The sequence below is a fragment of the Hylobates moloch genome, unplaced genomic scaffold (assembly GCF_009828535.3).
Source record: "Hylobates moloch isolate HMO894 unplaced genomic scaffold, HMol_V3 SCAFFOLD_4, whole genome shotgun sequence".
In the NCBI taxonomy this organism is placed as follows: Eukaryota; Metazoa; Chordata; class Mammalia; order Primates; family Hylobatidae; genus Hylobates; species Hylobates moloch.
The window spans coordinates 107,432,089-107,455,103 of record NW_026652279.1 but is presented as its reverse complement, the minus strand read 5'-3'; positions in this window follow the sequence as shown (position 1 = coordinate 107,455,103).

Here is a 23,015-nt window from a genome sequence, read left to right as displayed (position 1 = left end):
TTCAATTTCCAAAGAGAATCATTCACAAGCAAATGTCTGCCTCCTGAATCTATTTTTCCCTCCTAAAATTATCTGTTCCTACACCCCCAACTCCCCTTCCCCTCTTAAGAAGGTTATATAAGCATTAGGACCTCACTGGGTAATCATTCTCCTGATTCTCCTGGGCCATGCTCATAAATACATTTCATATGCCTTTTTCTCTTATTTGTCTGCCTATTTTAAGTTTATTTCCCAGTGAACCTTCAGAGGGTGGAGGGGAAGCTTTTCCCTTTTGGCCCTGTAGGTATTAGCCATGAACCTTGCAATGAGTAAGGAAAAGATATTACTTTTTCTCCCCTACAACACAAATGGTTTTTAGACCACTTGACCATCCTGACACTACACAAATGCTTTTTAACTCAGCAATTCCACTTCCAGAAATGTATCTTAAGGAAATAATAACAGATATGTAAAAGGACATTCATCATTGCACAGTTTATATGAGAGAGATATTTAAAAAACCCTAAATGGCCAATAATAAATAGTTTAAAAAATGGTAACAAGATATCCGTATAATAAAATGTTATTCTGCCATTTAAAATTATGCTGTAGCAAAATTGTTAATGATGTGAGAAAAAGCTTATGGCACACTGCCAAGTGAGGAAAGTAACTTAATATGTATCTATGAAAACTGTCACTAAAGGGCTAAAAATAATTACCTAGTAGTATATATTATATTTTGTATTAGCATTTTCTAAAATGAATTGCTCTGCTGATCAAATCTTAACGTACAATTTTTTTTAAGAAGCAAGGTCCTATTTATAGACTGCTCATGCTCTAGAGTCCTGACAGGAAGGAGATTCATGTAGGATGCTGTCCTTGAACTGGAAGAGCTGGCCAAGTGTGGTGGCTGAAGAGGGAGGTAAGGAGAGCTTTCCAGGAAAGGTGATGAGCATAGGCAGAGTGTGGCGGCCAGGCTGCCTGGAGCCAAGGGACAGAGGGGTGCAGGAGTGGAGGAAAGTTTCAGTGGGCTCAAAGCGGGAAACAGCTGACCACACAGCTGCCAATTCCAGAAAGCCCTGATAATCTCAAATCCTATGAGAAGGATCCAGTGACCTGTTCCATCAGAGGATGGAAGGAGCCATGGGCACAATTCAAAGGCCATGATGAAAGTTCCAGCAGCTCCTCTGATTAAAACCACAAATCCACATCTCTCCACCTAATCCTCTGGTGAAAAGGGGAGATTAGCACAAGTCTCAGCCCTGATAACTCCTATCTCTTTAAGTTGCATGTAAAATTTCAGGCATCTCCCTGGAGATGCCAAGTTGGCCTATTGCCATTGCTCTCCCACTAATTGGAAAATTGTAATAAGAAAGCAAACGTTGCCAATTCTGTAATAACCTGGATAAAGAGCAGCCTGCCTTGTGCTCCCTGATTACTAAATATACTTGCATAGCTTGAAAGGATGAATGATGGGGGCTATTGTAAGCTGCTGATGTCACTGCATTTTTCATTATATTAAAACAATAACATCTGAATTGAGGGAGATCATTTGGTCCAGAAAACCTTTAGACTCCCGTGGGTTGGGATAGAGGCTTTGCAAATTTGAATGACTCCCTTCGGGGACATAAAGCCATCCAGCTTTCTTTGCCCACAACTGAATTATTAAACCACAGCAGGAGAAGGAGGCAGCATGAATACAGGTGCCTTGGTGAGGCTGTCACTTCTTCCTCCCTTTTGTTCCAAACCATTTCACATCTGGAGTCTGCAATGTCTTAGGAGGCTATGTCTGTGTGAGGCAGAGGCCAGGCAGAGTACCTGGGGGTGGGAGAGATTGGAGCACTTCCGCAGAATAGATGATGTGGAGCCCGACTCTACTACCACACAGGCACTGCCTCCCTGCCCCCCTGGTCACAAGGTCCAGAGAGCTCTGTGGCCTTAGCCTGCCTACTGCACCTGGGGAAGACCCAGCCGCCACCCACAACAAGCCACTGAGGAAATTGCCATTCAGGCAATTCTCGCAGGAAAGGAAAGAGATGCCATACATTCCCAGTTCTGAGTGGTCCTTATCAGTAGAACGACAGAACAGGAACCCAAGGACCCCAGGATCCACTGATTTCCTGATGTTTTCGCAGAATTTGCTCTAAGGCTCCCTTGCTTGTATTACTGGTTTCTAGAGAGTTAGTGAGGTGTGGGAATGGGATGGGGTGTGCAAAACACTGCATCAGAATGTTTACTTTAGTTCAACCATTCTACATTGTTTTTTCTCTCATTAATTGCAAAAAGATATTAAAACATTATGAAGCTATTAAAACAAGGGACAACATGAAAGGAAGCTTAATACAGTGACATGCTTTGTAAAGTATCAAATTTAAAACACTCAGAGAAGACATTAATGAAATTTTAATGAGAAGTCAGCTTGCTATAATTTTACAAGTAATGATTATCTTAATTCCAAAAACCGTCTGATTAACTGTCACCACAGTGATGCATGTAGTTAACAAAAGTATGTATTACTAAGAAAACCAGTCCACAAACAGACCACAACGGTTATTTATGCTTGGGAGTAGCAGAACGTGTTAACTGGTGAATCTATCTAAGGCTTTACACAAGGAATGCATTTTTTAAATGGGTTCCTAGTTTGGGATAAAATTGCAGGTGCATTTTACAGGTGTTAACAAAGGAGAATGGGCCGGGGCACAGTGGCTCATGCCTGTAATCCCAGCACTTTGGGAGGCTGAAGTGGGTGGATGACTTGAGGTCAGGAGTTTGAGACCAGCCTGGCCAACATGGTGAAACCCCATCTCTACTAAAAATACAAAAAAAAAAAAAAAAAAAAATCAGATGGGCATGGTGGTGGGCACCTATAATTCCAGCTACATGGGAGGCTAAGGCAGGAGAATCATTTGAACCTGGGAGGCGGAGGTTGCAGTGAGCCAAGATTGCACCACTGCACTCCAGCCGGGATGATGGAGCAAGACTCCATCTCAAAAACAAAAACAAAAACACAAAAAACAAAGGAGAATGCCTCTGACAAATGCAAAGCAACTTTCTAGAATACTGCAGATGATACCATTTCCCTTTACCTGGACTAAGCACTGGGCAATGAACAACACTTGAACTGCAGAAAGCATTCAGGCCCAGGAATAAACCAGGAGCCATGTGGTAAGATGTGGGTGTTTGCCTGCAAGCCACAGGAGAGGAAGTGCTAAAGGATGGAGCATAATGTGAAGGGAAGAGAAGAGGATGTTGCTGGACAAGTGTACAGTGGCGTGGCCCTTGGCATTGTCCTTCACTTGGCCTAAATCCCAAGTCCATGACATTTTAAAAACCCTGCATGTTGGGACTGCACCAATTTTTTAGGAAGATGTTTTCCAAATGTATGACGATGCTCTTCCACATCATCATACTAGTTAAGGCTTACTAGAAAAACAGGCTTTCTCCGGTCTTAATAGGCATATGAATCATCTGAGGATCTTATTAAAATGCTTATTCTGTTTTGGTCACTCTGGGTTGGAGCCTGAGATTCCTGCATTTCTCACAAGTTTGTGGGTGATGTAGATGCTCCTGGTCCATGAACGAGGGGGAGCAGTGTTACATAGCATTACCATGAGCCAGGCACTGTTACGACTGCTTGATGTATAGTATTTACTCATCACAATATACTTCTTGGGTAAGTACCATTATTTTTCTCCCTTTTTGTAGATGGTAAAAGATAGACACGGAGAGGTTATGTAACTTACCTAAGGTCACATAGCCAATAAGGAACCTAGCCAGGATTTGACCCCAGGCAGTCAGTGCCAAAGTCTGGGTCTCTTTGAGAGCTGACTTTTAAAAAATCAGATTTAATTCTTACAGATACAATTCCTCACACTCCCCTATCCCACTGTGAAATCATACATGCAGGCTCAGCTTTCTACTTGTAGGCATTTCTTCACACATTTCTTTGACAACACTGATCATGCAACTACTTCGAACCGGCCCTGGGCTAAGCTCTAAGTTTATAAAGAGCAGACCTGTGCCGAATAGAGTTCACAGGTCAGGGGAAACAGGTAGGGCAGAGGGAGAAGTAAACCAACAGCTCTAATGCAGGCTGACCCACATGGGAGTCACAAAATGCATCAGATACACTTGCATTTCCAACATGGACATAACCAGGTTATTGTTTTATTCTTCTTTAAGTGGAAGGGAAGAGAAGAAAAGGAAGGTTAAGATTTTTAAAAAACTCTTAAATAATAGGCTTTGGACATATTACCTCATTTAACCCTCACATCAACCTGAAATACAGGTTATATTATCCCTTCTTTAAAGCTGTATCAGACACTCTCCAAGATCACAGAGATAGCCAACTGGGAGTTGGCATTTGAATTGATGTCTAAATGACTCCAAAGCTGGTATTTTCCGAACACATCATTGTTCTAACAATCTATTACTGCAAAACTATCCAAAAACTAAGTGGCCTATAATATCTGTTTTATTATGTGCAAAGATTCTGTAGGTCAGGTATTCAGAAAGGCCACAGCTGGGAATGTTTTCTGCTCCAAGATATCTGGGGCCTCAGCTGGGGTGACTCAAAGTTGGGCAGAAGGTAGAGAGAGACAGGTGAGTCTGGAGAATCCACTTCCAAGGGGGCTTCCTTACTCACTGTCTGGTGCCTGGGTTGGGAAGGCTTAGGGATATGTGTATTCATCTGGAATTGTCACTTGGAGTGTTTCCATGTGGCCTCTCCAGCATGGCAGGACAGTCAGGCTCTTCGCATGGTGGCTCAGGGCTCCTAGAGTGAGTTTTCCAGTAAAGAAAATGGAAGATGCTTTCCACCCTTTGAAGTCATGTAACATTACTGTTCTTTTCTCTACGGTCCGTTCATTGGTCACAGAGCATACCAGGTGCAAGGGCAGAACACAGCCTCCATCTCTTGATAAGAGATGTGCCAAGGAACTTATGACCACATTTTAAAACCACCACAATCACTTTCACCACAAGAACCAACCTAATATGTAGTTCTTGCCTCTTAGAACCACATGGAAACCTTTCAGTAACTCAGCCCTTTTAATAACAGAGGACATCCACAGTTCAACATGGGTCTACTTGGACCCCATCCAAGACAGTGAGTTACTGAGTGAGTGAAATATATCAACAGAGCGAGCTCCCCTGTAATCTACCCTTGGGGAGTGCTCTAAGAACTGTGTTTACAGCGAATCATGGAACCAGCACTGACCCAGGTTCTCCACCATTAACACCCAGCCCTGCTGGCAATGCTAATGCAGAAGATATTGCTGATGAGCAGAAATAGCTGTTGACCTATCCACATGTTTCTTGGATCCATCTCCAGGCCACAGGATCAGGAAGAATGGAATGAAAGCTTCCACATCAGGCTCACACAAGCCAGTACCCCCAGGAAGGCCTGGTTTCTAGGGGACACCTTCAGTAAGGACAGTTAGTCTCCAATAAGAAGGCTCTCTCAACCTGTATTTAGGTTAGAATTTCCTGCCGCCTCACCTCGGAACTTCATGTCACACACCCCATAGCTCTGAGAGCCTGAACAGAGCTGGAGGAAGTCATCCCCCATTCAATATGGCTGACAGGTGAGAACACAGATAATAGCTGATGGAGAGCTGATTAGGCAGGAAGCCATTTAATCAATCTGTGCAGATGCTGCAGACCACTCATATAGATTTCAATCAGAAACAATCAGTGTGTGAGAAATGCTTCCTCTACCAGTTCTCAAAAATTTGGTTCTCTTTCCTCTACTCAGCATGAATTAATGTTAATTTCAGTTTAACAACCTCTATTCCAATATTTAGGACTTCCTAAAAATGGAGTCCCTTCCCTCCTTCCTTCTTTCCTCCCTGCCTGCCTTCCTTCCCAATATTGACTTGATAGTTTAGGCACTAGAGAAATAGTAAGCAAATCAGACAAAAAAAAATCCCAGCCCCACTTTCATTCTGGTTGTGAATAAAAAAGACCAATAAGCAAATAAACAAGAAATGTACACAATATGCTAAAATGTAGTAAAAAACTGAGGGAAAATTAGGACTGGGTAAGAAGATTACAAGCACTGGTGAAATGAAGCTTTTTGGTTTTTGTTTTTTGTTTTTTGAGACAGAGTCTCGCTCTGTCGCCCAGGCTGGAGTGCAGTGGCGCGATCTCGGCTCACTGCAAGCTCCGCCTCCCGGGTTCACGCCATTCTCCTGCCTCAGCCTCCCAAGTAGCTGGAACTACAGGCGCCTGCCACCACGCCTGGCTAATTTTTTGTATTTTCAGGAGAGACGGGGTTTCACCGTGTTAGCCAGGATGGTCTGGATCTCCTTGTGATCCGCCTGCCTCCACCTTCTAAAGTGCTGGGATTACACGTGTTGAGCCACCGCACCCGGTCTGAAATGGTGAAGTTTTAAACTTAGTGGTGAGGGACGGAATTGCTATGAAGATGGCATTTGATCAAAGATGATAAGGAATCAAGGGAGTTATCCACTGGACTCTTTAAGAAAGATGCAGAGAACAGACATTCTGGGAAGGGAGTGCCTGCTATGACCATTGAATAGCCAGGAGGCGAATGTCACTGGGGCAGACCAAGCAAGAGGAATACTGAATGAGGCCACAGAGATATGGAAGGGTCTGATTATGGATTTTAGCTTTTGTTCTGGGAGAAATTGAGGGATAGAGGGGTGGAGAAGGATTCTAGTATGTTTAGCAACAGAGTGACATGATCTAACTTGATTCAAAGGATTCCCTGGGCTGCTGTATTGAGAATAGACTAGAGTAAGGCAGGAGTGAAGTCAAGGAGACCACTTACAAGGCCATTTCAGAAACGCAGAAGTGGAATCATGGTGGCCAAGACCAGGGTGGTATCAGCGCAGGGGTTGACATGCAGTCAGATTCTGAATCTATATTTAAGATCGATTGAGCAGAATTTGCTTCAGATTGGATTTGGGGTGCAAGAGTGGCATAAAAGGCTGCTCCAAACTTTTGCACCTAAGCACCTGGAAGCCTGGAGGTGTCACTTCCCGAGATGGAGAAGATGGTGGGCAGATCAGAATGGAGGGGGAGGATGAACAGTTTTGCTCAGGGCATGTTGAGTTAGAGACTTCCACTAGACATCTAGGAGGCAGTTAGGCAGTGGGCATTATCTATTGCAGAAGCCATCTGAGATGCAGCCATTCTGGAGTAATGTCTGGTAACTGCCAGCAGGAGCAGCTTTCCCTAAGGATATAAGGGCATTCATCAAAATGGGATAGGGAGTCAAAGGTCAGCAATCAATGAGCATGTGCTTTCTGGGCACCTGCATGTGGCATCACAGTTCCAAGCACACGAGGGATGGAGCAGGAGACTCAGGCAGGCACATCTCCTTCAGGATATCTTTAAGTTCCTGGCTGAACTGACACTTGAGCTGCACCCATATCAACACGTTCATAGATATCCTTACAGCACAACCGATGCACTGGGCACTAGAGGAAATGCAAAGTAATGCCAAGACAGCCAAGAGTCATCTGTGGTTAGAGGGGAAAGACAGAGACTTATAAAAATGTAAGGAGAAATCCAAGAAAAATCACTAGGAAGGCAAAGAACTAAGGTAATATAAAAGTGAGAAAATCCCCAGCAAATGACTTGTTCAGGATGCTTATTGGGGATGTGAGTATAAAATCTGGGAAGTGGTAATTGTTTGGATTTTAGGATGCTGTCTGTCCACAGTCCAGCTCCAGAACCATCCATCTCTGGTTTTCATAAGCTTTTCAAGATGTAATGCTCTGGCCAGGCACAGTGGCTAATGCCTGTGTTCCCAACACTTTGGGAGGCCGAAGCAGGTGGATCACCTGAGGTCAGGAGTTTGAAACCAGCCTGGCCAACACAGTGAAACCCCATCTCTACCAAAAATACTAAAATTAGCCCAGCATGGTGGTGCGCACCTGTAGTCCCAGGTACTCGGGTGGCTGAGGCAGGAGAATTGCTTGAACTCTGGAGGTGGAGGTTGTAGTGAGCTGAGATCGCACCACTGCACTGCAGCCCGGGTGACAGAGCGAGACTCTGTCTCAAAAAAAAAAAAGATGTGATGCTCCTCTTTGCTGATAATGGATTTTAGGAATCATTTCATACATGGACAGTAAGTCACTGGTTTTCAAACATCAGTGTTTTAGGACCTTGTCAAAATTCAGGCTCCTAAACCACATCTCCAGGAATCTTATTTAATTCATTAAGTGATTTTTGAGAAACCTTTCTCTAGGCATTATGGTCAGCACTCCTATGGTGGTTAATAAAAAAGCCTGATAGACTAGAATCCGGTCTCTGTTGAGAGTAAGCACCCTCCAGGGAGGTGTTACCCTAATAATAAGTCACTGCAGCCACAAATGGGAATAAGCAGGAGGCTGCCAGGTCCCTAAAGATTAGATTTAGGGAGATGGCAGTCAACAGAATTTAAGAGGCCTTTGCTTTGGTAGCAATCTTATTCTTGGTGTTGATTTTCTCAGAACTCATGGGCCTCTATTTCAACCACATATCATCATCATGCTTTCACTCTAATGAAATAGAAAACAAGAAATACGACTTACATCCATTTTCTGGAAAACGCAATGAAGTGTATTCACCCAGCACTGAGGCGTGTTTCTCTTCAACAGTGAAGGAATAAATGTAACTACCTGGGTCGGACTCCCTTCCCTTCCTGCTTTTGATGTCTTTGGATGTTGTCATTTTTTAAGTCAGGCTGCTTACTACACAATAAGATGACAATGTCTGTCTCCACCATGGACTATTTTGACATCCTTTTCCTTGGTGATCTCCATTTATTTATTGGCCCCCTAGATATGAACCATATGTAGAAATATGTTAATTATGGTTCTCTGAAGAGTGAGATGACAAATCTATGTATGCATGTGGACTCCATGATTGAACCTAAGCAGAGCTCTGTGAGTTCATTGCCACGAAAACCTTTCTACAGTCTCTGGCACGTCAGAATCAAAGACTACTGCTTTCCTTATTTTATGTCTGTTTAAAGAGACCAAGCTCTTGAGCACTTGTTGACAGTGAGTTTACAAAGGATGAAGAAATGGATCTACCCAAGATCACGGGCTAATAAGTGGTCCCTCTAGAATTTGAACCCAGGTCTGTGTGACTCTAGAATCAACTCCCTTTCCTCTTTTTCCTTGTAGAGAGCACACCACGATCAACCATGTCTTCAGTTCAGCCTTTTCCCACAATCAGTCAGACCAAGAAGTATTGACAGGTCTCTTACCTCCTCTTCCCTGGATCATCCAGAATCTAATTTGACGGGAAGTCCCTGTTTGGTGAAGAACTGCATCTTGTACACACCAAAAGTCGTACAGACAAAACTAAATGATTCTATTGCATAATGGGGAGGAAAGGAGTCCTACAGAGCTCCCTTCTGTAAAAGCATAGTCAGGAGATGGTACATAAAATGTTTACAAATATATTCTTGTTCTTCACCCTTTGCAGTCATGGCTTCATTCAACCCTCTAAATTACTACAGATAAAAATTGCCTCATGCCAACATAACAGCATCAAAATCCCAGGACCTGACAAATGGATGGGGGATAAGGGAAGGAGGGAAGCAGAGAGAAATGGATGGAGCAGTCACTGAAATCAGGAAAACAACCAGCTAAATTGAGTACTTTCTAATCTAATGCATTTAAGTCAGACTCAATAAAGCTTGACACTGATCCCTATTCACTGTGCTACCAGGATCTCAGCAGATTCATTCAGATTAGTAGAGTACTTTCTTACTTTCTTTCTTTTCTTTTCTTTTCTTTTATTATTATTATTATTATTATTATTTTTTGAGATGGAGTCTCGCTCTGTTATCCAGGCTGGAGTGCACTGGTGCGATCTCCCTTCACTGCAACCTCCACCTCCCAGGTTCAAGCGATTCTCCTGCCTCAGCCTCCCAAGTAGCTGGGATTATAGGCGCCTGCCACTATGCCCAGATAATTTTTGTATTTTTAGTAGAGATAGGGTTTCACCATGTTGGCCAGGCTGGTCTCAAACTCCTGACCTCAGGTGATCCACCTGCCTCGGCCTCCCAAAGTGCTGGGATTACAGGCGTGAGAACCATCGCACCGGCCTTGGGTGCTGTCTGAAATCCTCTTTCTCACAGTTGTTCAGACTGAAAAAGGTAAAGATTGATGCTCAGGGTTTACCAGTGATTGCTTGCTTTTGCTCTCTTTGGGCACATGTTAGAAACATGCTTCCTGTTCTCCTGTGGTTGAGTGGGATCTGTAACCAGTTTGGACCCATGGATTTTGTGCTACTTTAGGGTATACCTTTAATTTCAGGTGCAAGAATTTCCAGAGCTCTTTTCCTCTGGCATGGCAGCTGCCCACTTCAAGATGATAGCTTGAAGTCTCCTCTGTCATCCTGGGCCTTTGAATGATTGCTCTAAGTCGAGACCCCTTGGCAACTTGGGATAGGCATGTAATATGTCACTGTCTGTCTACACACCCATGACCTGTGGGCATGTAACATGCATGATAAAGAAACCTTTGTTGTTTTAAGCCGCTAAGATTTGGCAGTTTGTGTTACTGCAACATACTCCAGCCTATCCCAATTGATTCCGCAAACAAGATTTTGAGCCTGAAAGGAAGGGGGAGATTTAAGATTGCAAGGAGCCTTTGCTAACCATCACCTTTAAGGAATTACGGATACCCTAAGACTCTGGGTGTTTCCTGAGGATCGCTATTTCTGGAGAACTGCAATATGAAGATCTTAAAGCCCTACTAAAGCCTATTTGACTTTAAGGGTCATCTCACAGTTCTGAAGGGTATGACTTTTGGGACCTGATAAATGTCACGACACCCTGCAGAGATACTCAATAGACATCAATGCAGACTGAAAAGCAAACTGGGGCAGAGATAATGCTGCCCTTCCAACTGTGCTCCCTCCTTTAACATGGTTTGGGATCATGAACATGCATTCTGGAGCTAGACTGATTAGGTTCAAATCCCGGCTCCATTATTTACTAGCCGCGTGATCTATGGGCAAATTGCTTAGTCTCAGTTTTTTCCATCAGTGAAGAGGAAATACTACTACTACCTACCTCATTGGATTGTTGTAAGGATTAAACAAGTTGTTAAATAAAGAGTTTGGACCAATGCCTGGCACATAGAAAGCACTGTGTAAGTATCAGCTATCATTTCTTTTTGGTAATATTATCATTAGTTCACTTTTCCTTCATCAGTGAATGTCTTTTTTTTTTAATTCAACTGGTAAACCTGAGTATGCAAAAAATTTTTTTTCTAGACCGTAAAAAACATTTTCAAGTGAAAATGTGGATTTTGGATATATTTTTTCCAGTCCAAAGAAATTTGGTAGCCATTCTGCTGCCAACATTCCGATGACAATCCCTTGGCTGACCTCTCTGTAAAGCACCATGCTGCTACCAATGGCACACGTGCATTGAGCCCTGGTGCTCTATGATTCAGGAAGCAATAAAATGGCCATTGTTCTTGGATCTAGAGGCCATCATTTTAAGAGGTCTCCCTGCTGCATAATACTCACAGATCCCCAGGTCTCTAGGATGTATTGAGACATTCAGACCTTTTGAGACAGATACTTAATTTTTAAATCCTTGTTGAACTCTGCTCCATTTTGTTGAATGAGCCATAAATTTAAGAGTTGTAGGGAAGCTCAGAGGGCAACCAAATGGTGCATCAACATTTTTTAGTAACACTGGTTCCCACTTGACTTTCCAAATGTCTGTTGCTAAAGTATGTAATACATTTTGGAGGGACTCCTAGAGTTCAGTGAATTCATAGACACCAACATGCATCAAGAACATCAAGCATCTCTTGCTGGCCCTCCAGCTGCTCTCCAATGTGCTAGAGACCTGTCACATGGCACTTAAAACGTGGAGCACTGACAGTCTGAGCCGCACTAGGAAGCTTTGGCAGTCAGTCGTCCCTGCATCCCTGGTCCCACTCAACTCCCCCCAGCTTTGGTCTCCAATCCAAATGTGAGTCTGCTCCAATGAAAAGGGAAGAAAACAAATTAACCTTTATTTCATCCTTGAAAAGTATGGGACAGCTCTGCTACTTATTTTTAAGTTCAATCTATTGAACTAAAATTTCTGTAGTGCAAGATCCTTTTTAGGCATACTAAACTTTCACAAAGTACACAGTTACTATGGCTATGTTGTTTTTTAATACAAAAATTCAGAAACCTCTTCTCATGGGGTCCATGTGGGGACAGCAGGGAATCCGCTTAGGACCACAAATGTAGCTCAGGCCTCTGACTTCTAGACTTGCATTCTCACTATTTAATACCCCAATGACAAGTGACAAAAACCACTTTGAACACTTACCAGTAAAGGGCACATAAGACCCAGTTTTCTAGGCCCTAAGATACTGAAATGGCACCTTTCAACTCAGTGGAGTCATTTATATATGGATTAATCATGCCTTTTCACTTACTGTCTTTCTGATGCTTTGACATCTGGGGCCTTGCTGACCCTGGAGAGGTAGCCATAGAGATAGCAATTTCTAGAGATTACAAAGAACAGCTGCAAGTGTACCTTTCATATGCTAACTAACAAATCCAAAGCCCACATCTTCACCACCTCCTCTATTGGGCTTTAGCAGGACTTTCACACTCTGAGCCACTATCTCTCTGCCCTAATGACCACAGGGCCAGGTACCAGACAATAGAGATAGCCCCTATACCACAGAGCCTGCTATGAAATTATTCAAATTAGCCAATCCCAAGGCTGCTGACCCTGCCTCTCCTGTTCCTCCCCACAGAAACCACAATAAAGGCTTGTGGCCATGCTTTCCTCCCACTTCTCTGCCTCCTGTCGGACCCTGGTGCCTCCCCAAGTGGCCTGGTGTGGTATGACATGCCCCTTCCCCTTGGGAACTGTGAGCAACAAACTGTCTCCTCAATGGCAGTCATCTCCTGATCTGTTGGCTTCACCAGACTTGAATAATAATAAAGTCTACATTCTAAAACAATGTACATTCACATGTTATGCACATTTTACAAAGTACAAGTCCAACTGGCTACGCGGAGGGCTCTCACCAAGAGGCACATCAATGACTATCCTCATTCTCTTCAATAACAGCAGACACATGGGCCAATTCTGACTCTCAATCACAGCACCACTAAAAATATAAACAACTTAGGAATGGTTTTGTGAAAGTTAATGTGAATTCATTCCTTTAGATTGCTACTGAGACATCTACCATGTACCAGGTAGTACCTATCTGGCTCATAGGTATTCAAAGAAGAGTAAGTCATGGTCAAGGCCTCTAAGAGCTTCTACTACAAAAAAAAAAAAAAAAAGTACCTGTGCACCACCTTATGGTCTATAGAGAGTGGTGGACAGTCACTGTGTTACTTGCTTCCCAGTGATGGTGTCACAAGCATTGGGGGAGAGGACCTCAAAAGACTTAGCAATGAGGCAGCCAGAAAGGAAGCTAAAGGTGTCAGCAAACGTAAACGATTAACGGAAAATCCTTCTGCTCCATGAATACCTCTCCTTGCTGCCTGAACCTCCAGCCTTTGGGCCACCCAGTTACCTCCGTTTGTTAGTATTTACCTCACAGTTCCAGGAATTTCTTACTTTTTAAAAAAGAATGTGGCACTAGCATCTTCTGGGTCATTGATTGCAAGATTTGACATATTTGCCTTCCACTCCTCATGGCCAAGCAAGAATGGAGTCAAGCCAACACTGACTGCTGGCCCAGGAGGTTTTCATACCAGAGGAGGGACCACTCTCTCTGGCATGAAATGGGATATCCCAGTGAAGGGCAGTATCGGCTGAGAAGGGTTTAGGGGTCATGACTACTGTACGCCAACTGTTCCCACCTCTCCATGTTAAGGCACAAGGAAGAATTGCCCTTGCTGGGGTTGGGTGGAGCCATGTGATCAATTTTATCCAATGAGCTGTAAGCAGAAGACATATGTGTTGGCCACTGCTAGAATGAACACGTAATTGTTAAAGTGAAACCCTAGAGATGCACTATCCAATATGGCAGTCCACATGTGGCCACGGTGCATTTGCAACATGGTGGTGCAAATCAAGATGCACGGTAAGCATAAAATGCTCATACTGGATCACAAAAACTTAGTACCAAAAAATGTGTGTGCGTGTGTGTTTGTGTTTGTGTGTGTGTGCATGTAGAGACAAATTCAAATTTTTTTTTTTTTTTTTGAGACGGAGGCTCGCGCTATCACCCAGGCTGGAGTGCAGTGGTGCAATCTCAGCTCACTGCAAGTTCCGCCTCACAGGTTCACACCATTCTCCTACCTCAGCCTCCCGAGTAGCTGGGACTACAGGCACCCGCCACCATGCCCAGCTAATTTTTTGTATTTTTTAGTGGAGGCGGGGTTTCACTGTGTTAGCCAGGATGGTCACAATCTCCTGACCTCGTGATCCGCCCGCCTTGGCTTCCCAAAGTGCTGGGATTACAGGTGTGAGCCATCGCGCAGGGCCAGACAAATTCAAATTTTTATATTGATTATATGTTAAAATTATAATATTAGGTTAAATAAAATAATTAAACTTAATTTTACCTTTCTGATGTGGCTACTAGAAAACTTAAACATACGTATGTGGCTCACATTATATTTCTATCACACAGAGCTGCCCTACAGCTTTTTTTCCCTCTGCTATAGCAACTGGGAATGTGCCAGATAAGGTCACTTCTGACAGCCAGAATCCTGGGATGAGGGTGACAATTATGTGGAGAGAGACCCTCAGCTATCCTCAAAGGACATGTAGCACAAGCAAAAAACACACCTTTGATTTGTCTAAGCAAATAAGAGTTGGGTTGGTTCATTACCGCAGCATGACCCAAGCTAACCTAACTGATACAAGAATGAAGGCACAAGGAGACAGTCTGGGGGGAGCTGGGTAAGACCTATAATGGCAAAAGGACACAGAGGAGCAGACATTACCTATATCATGATCCTGCCTATGATCATTCATGCAGACACATGCACATGAGTGTACATACACACAAGCCCTGTTTATGTCCTAGAGAGGAAGAGCTAGGACCTGAAATGCTCTTTTTCACTCCAGTGACACCTCAGACCACCAGTGTTAGATGAGGCGGCACAGGTCTCATAGAGAACTTGGCTTACAGGGATAGTTAATACTGGGGGTTTTAGCTTGGCTGTGTCATTCCTGCACATGCTGCCATGTTTTCATCTCATTCCTGCCCATGAAGCCACTTCTGATATTTTACTTTTAGGGCTGATAGTCACAGTGATGCCTCATTCAACCTACATCCTTGATTCACTCAGGACTCATGGTGACAGTGCAGAAAAAAAGCAATCCTGGAAGTGAACAGCTGAAGGAAATTCTGTAAAAGGGCACAATGAAGGGATGGACTTAGTGATTTGGGCTTCAACAGATATCAAGGAAGGAAGATCCTAAAGTCCACCTGTAAAAGAAGTGTGAGTGGCATCTCTGAAGGTGAGTTTGCCAAGAATCAGAAATCTAGCCTTCTCTACCTGTTGCCTATCACACCTCTGCTACTTCTTTTATTCTCTGTTTTGATTAGAGGTCTTTTGGCTGTGATTCTTTACATTGGTTTAAAATAGAGATTTCTCTTTCTTGCATAATAAGAGGTTGAGAGATAGTCAGCCCAGGGCTAGTGTAGCAATTCAGCAATGTCATTAAGGACCCAAGCCCCACCCATCATTCCTTTTGCCCTCCTAAGCAGGTTGGTGTGTTGTCTTATGGTTGTAAAATGGCTGCTTTAGCTCCAGGCATTACACCCCACTTCATGACAGGAGGAAGAGGAGAAAAGGAGGAGCAAGCTCCTGGCCTCACACTTGGGGAGGGGGCATATTTTGAAGAAAGGGGGATAGGGCAGAGGAGAGCTGTACCTTCTTCTCCTAAATCCATGGGCCTTGACTCAGAGCCCTGAGTCAGTTGGGAGTCAGTTGGCTTCATCAGTTGGGAAAAGGGGGCATTTTTTGAGGTTTTTCTGCCCAGGCGGTCTCCCTGTTGCAATATGCACAAAAGCACTGCTTATGCTAGTGGCATCTGGTCTGATAGCCTTGGTTGAATGGCCTCTGTTTCATACCTTTCCAGGGATGTCTGTAGCCAGCTGTAATGGTCACTTTATCACAAGAGTGATCAACAGTTTGGAAAACAGTGCCTTAAGGGTTAGAGTGTGAAGTCCACGATGGGTCATCCTCAGCCTGTCCCCAGCCCCATGCTAATCCCACTCCTCATCTCTTCCTCACTTCCTCACACGACCAGTTGTGCCATCCAGAAACACAACAGGTTCTTGGCTATCCTACTGCAGCTGATTGACAATTCATCCCTACCAAAAACTGGGCAGATAATGACAAAGCAGATGTTCCTGGATGCACATGATATTAGTAGGCTACTCTAGAAGTATCAAGAGCTTTTCCTAGAGCTCAAGGGCCATCGGTAGTTATGGGCCTGAAACTGAGAGAGGGCAGCTCTGGAGGCAGCCTGTCTCACTTCCTGCCCCTGCCAGTCCAGAGGCTGGGTGAAATTTTCCACCACTCACAACTCTGGAGAGGGAAGCTGTGCCCATTAGGCAAAGACTGCTCTCACAAGTGGCATTTCTGGCTGGGTAAATTGCCCTGCAGCAAAAAGAGCTGATGCTAATTTAGTGTTCATTTCTCATCAGCTGAAATGTTTTTATTTTTGGAGAGAATTGGCGAGCTATAATTATTATTGATCTCTGTGGCAGCAATCAGAGAAAGCTTTCGTGTGCCCTCCAACAAGCAGGGCCAGAAATAGATGCAGTGTCTTTCTCGGCCAATCATAGCTTCTTTTTGCTCTAAATTGATTTTATAGCTGAGTTGCCATTTAAAGAAAAAAAAATAAAGTTCTACATAGTGAATCTGGGTGTCCTAATCCTTCCCCTGTCAGGCACATTCACTGGGGCTCTAGTATTAGAGAATGCCTTACCTGACTTTCAACAGATGGATGTTAATGGGATATTTATTTACTGAGTAAAATTAAATTGGAGCTGCATCTTAATGCACAATTTACATAATCAGCTTTGTTCTGAACTGATGAGCTGTTTTCAATAGCACTTGGGACCTTTCTGTCACAGCTGCCTCAAAGCAGCAGCCACTGAGAATGGAGATTAAACAATTTCCTAAAGCTGGAAGTCTTGATGAGGATCTATTATCCCATTCTGGAGACCTCATAATTTCTCCAGACACTGGCATAGGATCAAAGATTCATGTTAGTTTCTTGCCATCGTTTGGGATCAAAAGAAAGATGTTCAATTTGCATTTGGAAACCATCACAGTCTTGGATAATCTCCATGCTCACCCTCACTTCATAAAATGTATGGCATTTCTATTTTTATAACGTCTCATACTCCAGACAACACACATAATTACCAACGTGCCCCACGGTGTGCTTAGTGAGCCTGGGGGAAACCTTTCTAACAATGAATTTCATTATACCTGTGTAATACATAAAGCTGGACTGCAAGTAGAGCAGATCATAGGTAAGATTAATTTAGAGCCTGGAGGGGTAGATGGTGTGAAGCCTGGGGTGGGGGGTAAGGTGAGCAGGGTTACCAAAACTGGATCCTTAATTTTAAAAACTGTAACCTTGCCAGGTGTGGTGACACCCACCTGTAATCCCAGATACTCAAAAGGCTGAGGTGGGCTGGGCACAGTGGCTCACACCTGTAATCCCAGCACTTTAGGAGGCCAAGGCGGGCAGATCACCTGAGTCAGGGGTTCAAAACCAGCCTGGCCAACATGACAAAATCCCATCTCTACTAAAAATACAACAATTAGCCAGGCGCAGTGGTGAGCACCTGTAATCCCAGCTACTTGGGGGACTAAGGCAGGAGAATCGCTTGAACCCGGGAGGTGGAGGTTGCAGTGAGCCGAGATTGTGCCATTGCACTCCAGCCTGGGCAGCAGAGCGAGGCTCTGTCTCAAAAAAATAAAAATAAAAAACAATTTTTTAAAAGACTGAGGTGGGAGGATCACTTGAGCCTAGGGATTCTGGTTGACAGTGTGTTATGCCAATTGGGTGTTCCCACTAATTGAGTGTTCAGCACCAATGTGGTAACCTCCCAGGAGTGGGAGACCACCAGGTTGCCTAAGGAGGGGTGAACCGGAGCAGGTCAAAACTCCCGTGATGACCAGTAGTGGGATGTGGCCTGTGAATAGCTACTGCACTCCAGCCTGGGCAACATAGCAAGATCTTATCTCTTTTAAAAAAAACTGTTACATTTTATCCCTACCTCAGCCTACAGGGTAGTGCATTGATCAAACACCTTTTATACTTCCAATCCATCTGATCCTGACCAACTCTGCAGTGAACAGTATTTCTTCTAAGAGAAATAATAATAAACACTACCTAAAAATTCAAGCTCTTTAAATTTGCTTTGTTGAATCCTCCCTCCAGCCTTAAGAGATAGCAGCTATCATTGCTTCCCCTCACCTGCCCTTTTTACCGATGAGAAAACTGAGTTCTAGAGAGGTTAAGTAATTAGCCCGAAGTCCCTCAGCTAATTAAATGGAACAACCAGGATTTGAATCTGGTTTGTCTGGCTCCAGAACACAAAGCACTTACCCCCTATGCTGCACGGGACCTCACAGAACAAACAGCATGGGCAGTCCTATTCGCAGACCTGGTGTTCCCATTTACAAATAGAAACAAAAGGGTGCTTAAAATGAGACTTCTATTCCTCAGGGCTATATTTGCTTAACCTTGAACATTGGGCAAATACATAAAATCCCTAAAGGGAAAGCTGATCTAAATTATTTATTTATTTATGTATTCTTCCATTCATGTATTCATTATGGAGTGGCTTATTCCAGTCAGCTATACTTAAGTATAATAGAGATCAAATTCGTACCCCATGGAGAGCAAGCAACGTACATAACTGGGATCTCGGCAAATTTGGGATTTGGGGATGCCAACTGGTTGTCTAAATAAACTCCAATCCTAGCAGGGTGCATTGTGTACATGAAACATATTCCTTAAATCCACTGAGATCATTAGAGACAACCAAATGTAGTACAGGAAACATTCAACTGGAAGGGAGGGGTCTGCAGTGCTACCTGGCATTGGGCATGTGATCCTCAGCTCGTAGCTTGTGTTTCATGACAGGAGAAATGGGCAGTGACATCCTGATCATGCTTAACAGTCCAACTCCCTTCTATCACAAACTCTACGCTTCCTCTGGGACAATCCAGAAACAAATAGAAGTGGGCAGGAAGGTGGTCACTTTTCCCACTGGAGTCCAGAAGGTGAGTCCAGCATAGATGTAAGGCAAAATTAGGAATGGTCAAACTCTACCTTTGGCTTCCTAACTTCTCACTTGGGGTGGCTTGTCACAGGTTCAGTCTGCTGGGGGCCCAAGGTCTTCTGCTGCCTCTTATTGCTTTACTAACATGGCCTCATCTGTCCCTTTCCTCTGGGTTCCTGCTCTCAGCCCTGGACTAATGGGCACAGAATGTTCAGATGATCTCTCTCAGAGGTACTTTACTTTTTCATAAGGGCCCTCTAGAGATACAGTGCTTAAATTTCAGTTATGTTTCTAAATGGTACCAAGACAGAGAGTGGGGAGAGAGCCAGCCACTGTCATGGGTTGTAAGGTGGCTTCCAAAAACATAAGTCCATGTTCTAACCCTTGGAACCTGTGAAGGTGACCTTATTTGAAAAATGGGTCTTTGAGAATATAACTAAGATAGTATCTCAGGATAAAATCATTGTGGATTACCTTAAATCCAATGACAACTGTCCTTAAGAGAAGCAAAAGAGGAGAAACTATAGCTACAGAGACAAAGTCAACGTGAAGATGGAGGAGAGACTGGAGTTATGCAGCCACAAACTCAGGAATGCCTGAAGCCACCAGAAGCTGGGAAAAGCAAGGAGGGATTCTTTCCTTGAGCCTTCAGAGGGAACACAGTCCTGCCCTGAGACACTAATGCAGCCACAGGGGGGAGAAGACCTTTCTACATCCACACAGGTGCTCCTCTAACTTCTGCACTGACTTGGAGAAGCAGCCTGAGCCAGATCCCCCCACCTCTCTGTGACTTCTCAGAAAAAGGACTAATGTCAGGAGCAATGGCTCATGCCTGTAAATTCCAGCTACTCCAGACACGGAGGCAGGAGGATCACTTGAGTCCAGGAGTTTGAAGCTTCAGGGAGCCGTGATGGCTCCTCTGCACTCCAGCCTGGGCGACAGAGTGAGACCCCTTTCTAAGAAAATAAAATAAAGACTTTGTGGGCCTGTGAGGCTCTGGTCTTGCTGTCTCCCACATTGCAGGCTGTTTTTCTGTGTGGCAAACGTCCCCACCAGCCCCATCTGCCTACATTGGGAAGAAGGGTGGGGAGAAAGGCAACATTCTTGAGACCTCAATTGGATTATGAAGAAAACTCAAAGGAGTGAGATCTATAGAACCAGGACATGCTTGAGAGAAAATGGCACAACTTCCTAAATTATTGGAGAAAGGTTTAACATAACAAAGGGGAGTGATGGAATAAAGAAATAATGGAATTAAAATGAGAAAAGAAACACTTAGACATATACACAGCTGAAAGAACTAAAATCAGTCTGCAAGATGATTTCGGCGGGTAAATGATGGAAGACTTGTTCCTTAGAACATTTAAAGCTAAATCAGCCTGCAAGATACACACAGGAGAAGGGAAATACGTCATCAGGGCCATCACACAAATAATTCAGGAAGGAAAAAAAAAACCACTCTTGGAGTGAAATAGTTCTCTCATCTGAAAAAACTACATTTGATCTTTGTATGAATTGAATTTACCTGGCAATTGTTCAATTGTCTACTTCTTTGTATAAATTTGTTTTTTTATTTTTATTTATTTATTTATTTTGAGAGCGACGGAGTCTCGCTCTGTCACCCAGGCTGGAGTGCAGTGGCGCCATCTCGGCTCACTGCAACCTCCACCTCCTGGGCTCAAGCAATTCCCCTGCCTCAGCCTCCCGAGTAGCTGGGATTGCAGGCATGCGCCACCACACTCAGCTAATTTTTGTATTTTTAGTAGAGACGGGGTTTCACCGTGTTGGCCAGGCTGGCCTCAAACTCCTGACCTCAGGTGATCCGCCTGCCTTGGCCTTCCAAAGTGCTGGGATTACAGGCGTGAGCCACTGTGCCTGGCCCTTTGTATACATTTTTAAATGCACTCAATTTTCCTTGGGGCACCTAGTCAGGGTTAGGAAAACATCCTCTGCCGTCAGGACAAGCAAGTTATCATAAAACAATTTCAGCAGGCTCCAACATCTGATCTCTGGAGCTCAGAGGTCCTTTCTCTAGGTGCCCCTAGAGGTCGCATGGCTCCTGTGCCACCCCCATCACTAACTCTCAGTTTCATTTCCCTTCATTCCCCATGACCACAAGACAGGGCAGACTATTCTGAGGGCTGCCACATGGCTGCTCAAATGAACCCATCCCTGTGGAGTCACCGAACCAGTGGAGCATGCGCTTCACCTGCTCCATAAGTCAGATTTTAACCAAGTCTTGCACAAGCTCTTTTACTGGAATGAGGGATCCCTCACTCTTCCATTCTGCTTGTTCCTATCACTTGTGCTCAGAGCGTGATAGGAGACACATACGAAAAGGAAATTACATGTCGGATTTTTTTTTTTTTTCTGAGATGGAGTCTCACTCTGTTGCCCAGGCTGGAGTGCAGTGGCACGATCTCAGCTCACTGCAACCTCTGCCTCCCGGGTTTAAGCAATTCTCCTGCCTCAGCCTCTGAAATAGCTGGGACTACAGACACCCACCACCATGCCTGGCTAATTTTTGTATTTTTACTAGAGACAGGGTTTCACCATGTTGGCCAGACTGGTCTCGAACTCCTGACCTCAAGTGATCCACCTGCCTCGGCCTCCCAGAGTGCTGGGATTACAGGCATGAGCCACCATATCTGGCCTACATGTGGTACTTTTCTACTGTAATGTTTCTACCTCCACAACATATGGAGAAGTAATCAATCAGAAGCCTGCTATTTCTTTTTTTTTCTTTTTTTTTTTTTTTTTTGCTTATCTTTACAAAGTGAGTCATTTCAATTATAAGACTTCCTAGTCTTTCCACATGGCCTTGCTGCTCCTCCATGTTCCAGCCCCTGCCTCAGTCCTGGTCTTGAACCTGTCTCCTCTCACCCCTGCCTTACCAGTTGGCTTCAGCCACACTGGCCTCCATGCTGGGCTGGACCCACCCCAGGGCCTCTGAACGTGCGCCATCCTCCTGCCTGGAAAAGCCTCCTCCATTCCTCACATGGCAGCTCCTTCTCTTCATTCAGATCTCAGATGTTCACAGGGGCCTTTTGGCTCCTGGTTTCCCATCATGCACATAAGGACTTTGGTCACTGTCATTTCCATCCTCACAGAAAATAAACTTTAAAACTGAAAGTCAACAATTCTTCTTAGATCCATCAGAGAATTGAAGTCACAGGACAAACTTCTGCTCCAAAATGAGAGAGACAGACAGGTGGATACAGAGAATCATAATTTATGGGAACAGAAACCTCCGAGAGAACCAATACCTAAGCAGGAAAATCTGAATTGTAATTGACAAATTGCAGGAGGCTCAGTATAGACAATTCTGAGTGTTAAAAACTTCAGGGGCATCCAGTCAGGCTTTTGTGAGTTTTACCTCCCGGAGTCCCACCATGTTCTCATAAGACAGATAACAGAAAAATCCCCCTGTGCTTCCAGCAGGAGGAGGGGAAAAGGAACCATTTTGAAATATGCCAGAGAATAGCGTTCTTCTTAACAAGGTCTGCTCTCGGGAGAAACTATTTTACCAGACCCCAAACTGTTGGGGTTTTATTGGAGCCTAACCTACCTGGGAGAAGGGAAATATCCAACTCTAACCCCTCTAGCCTCCTGTCCCATCTAGAGGGGAGGAGGGAGTACTGAGAAGCACTTGTGAAAGTCACAGCCCAGGGGCACAGGCTCACTGAAGGACTGAGACTAGAGGACTGTAGAACACTTCCCAGCCCCCATGCTTTCCCATCACATCAGTAGAATCCTGTATAGCAACAGGAGAATACAGCTACAGAACTGCATGTCTGCTGTGGTCTAAGTGTTTATGTCCCC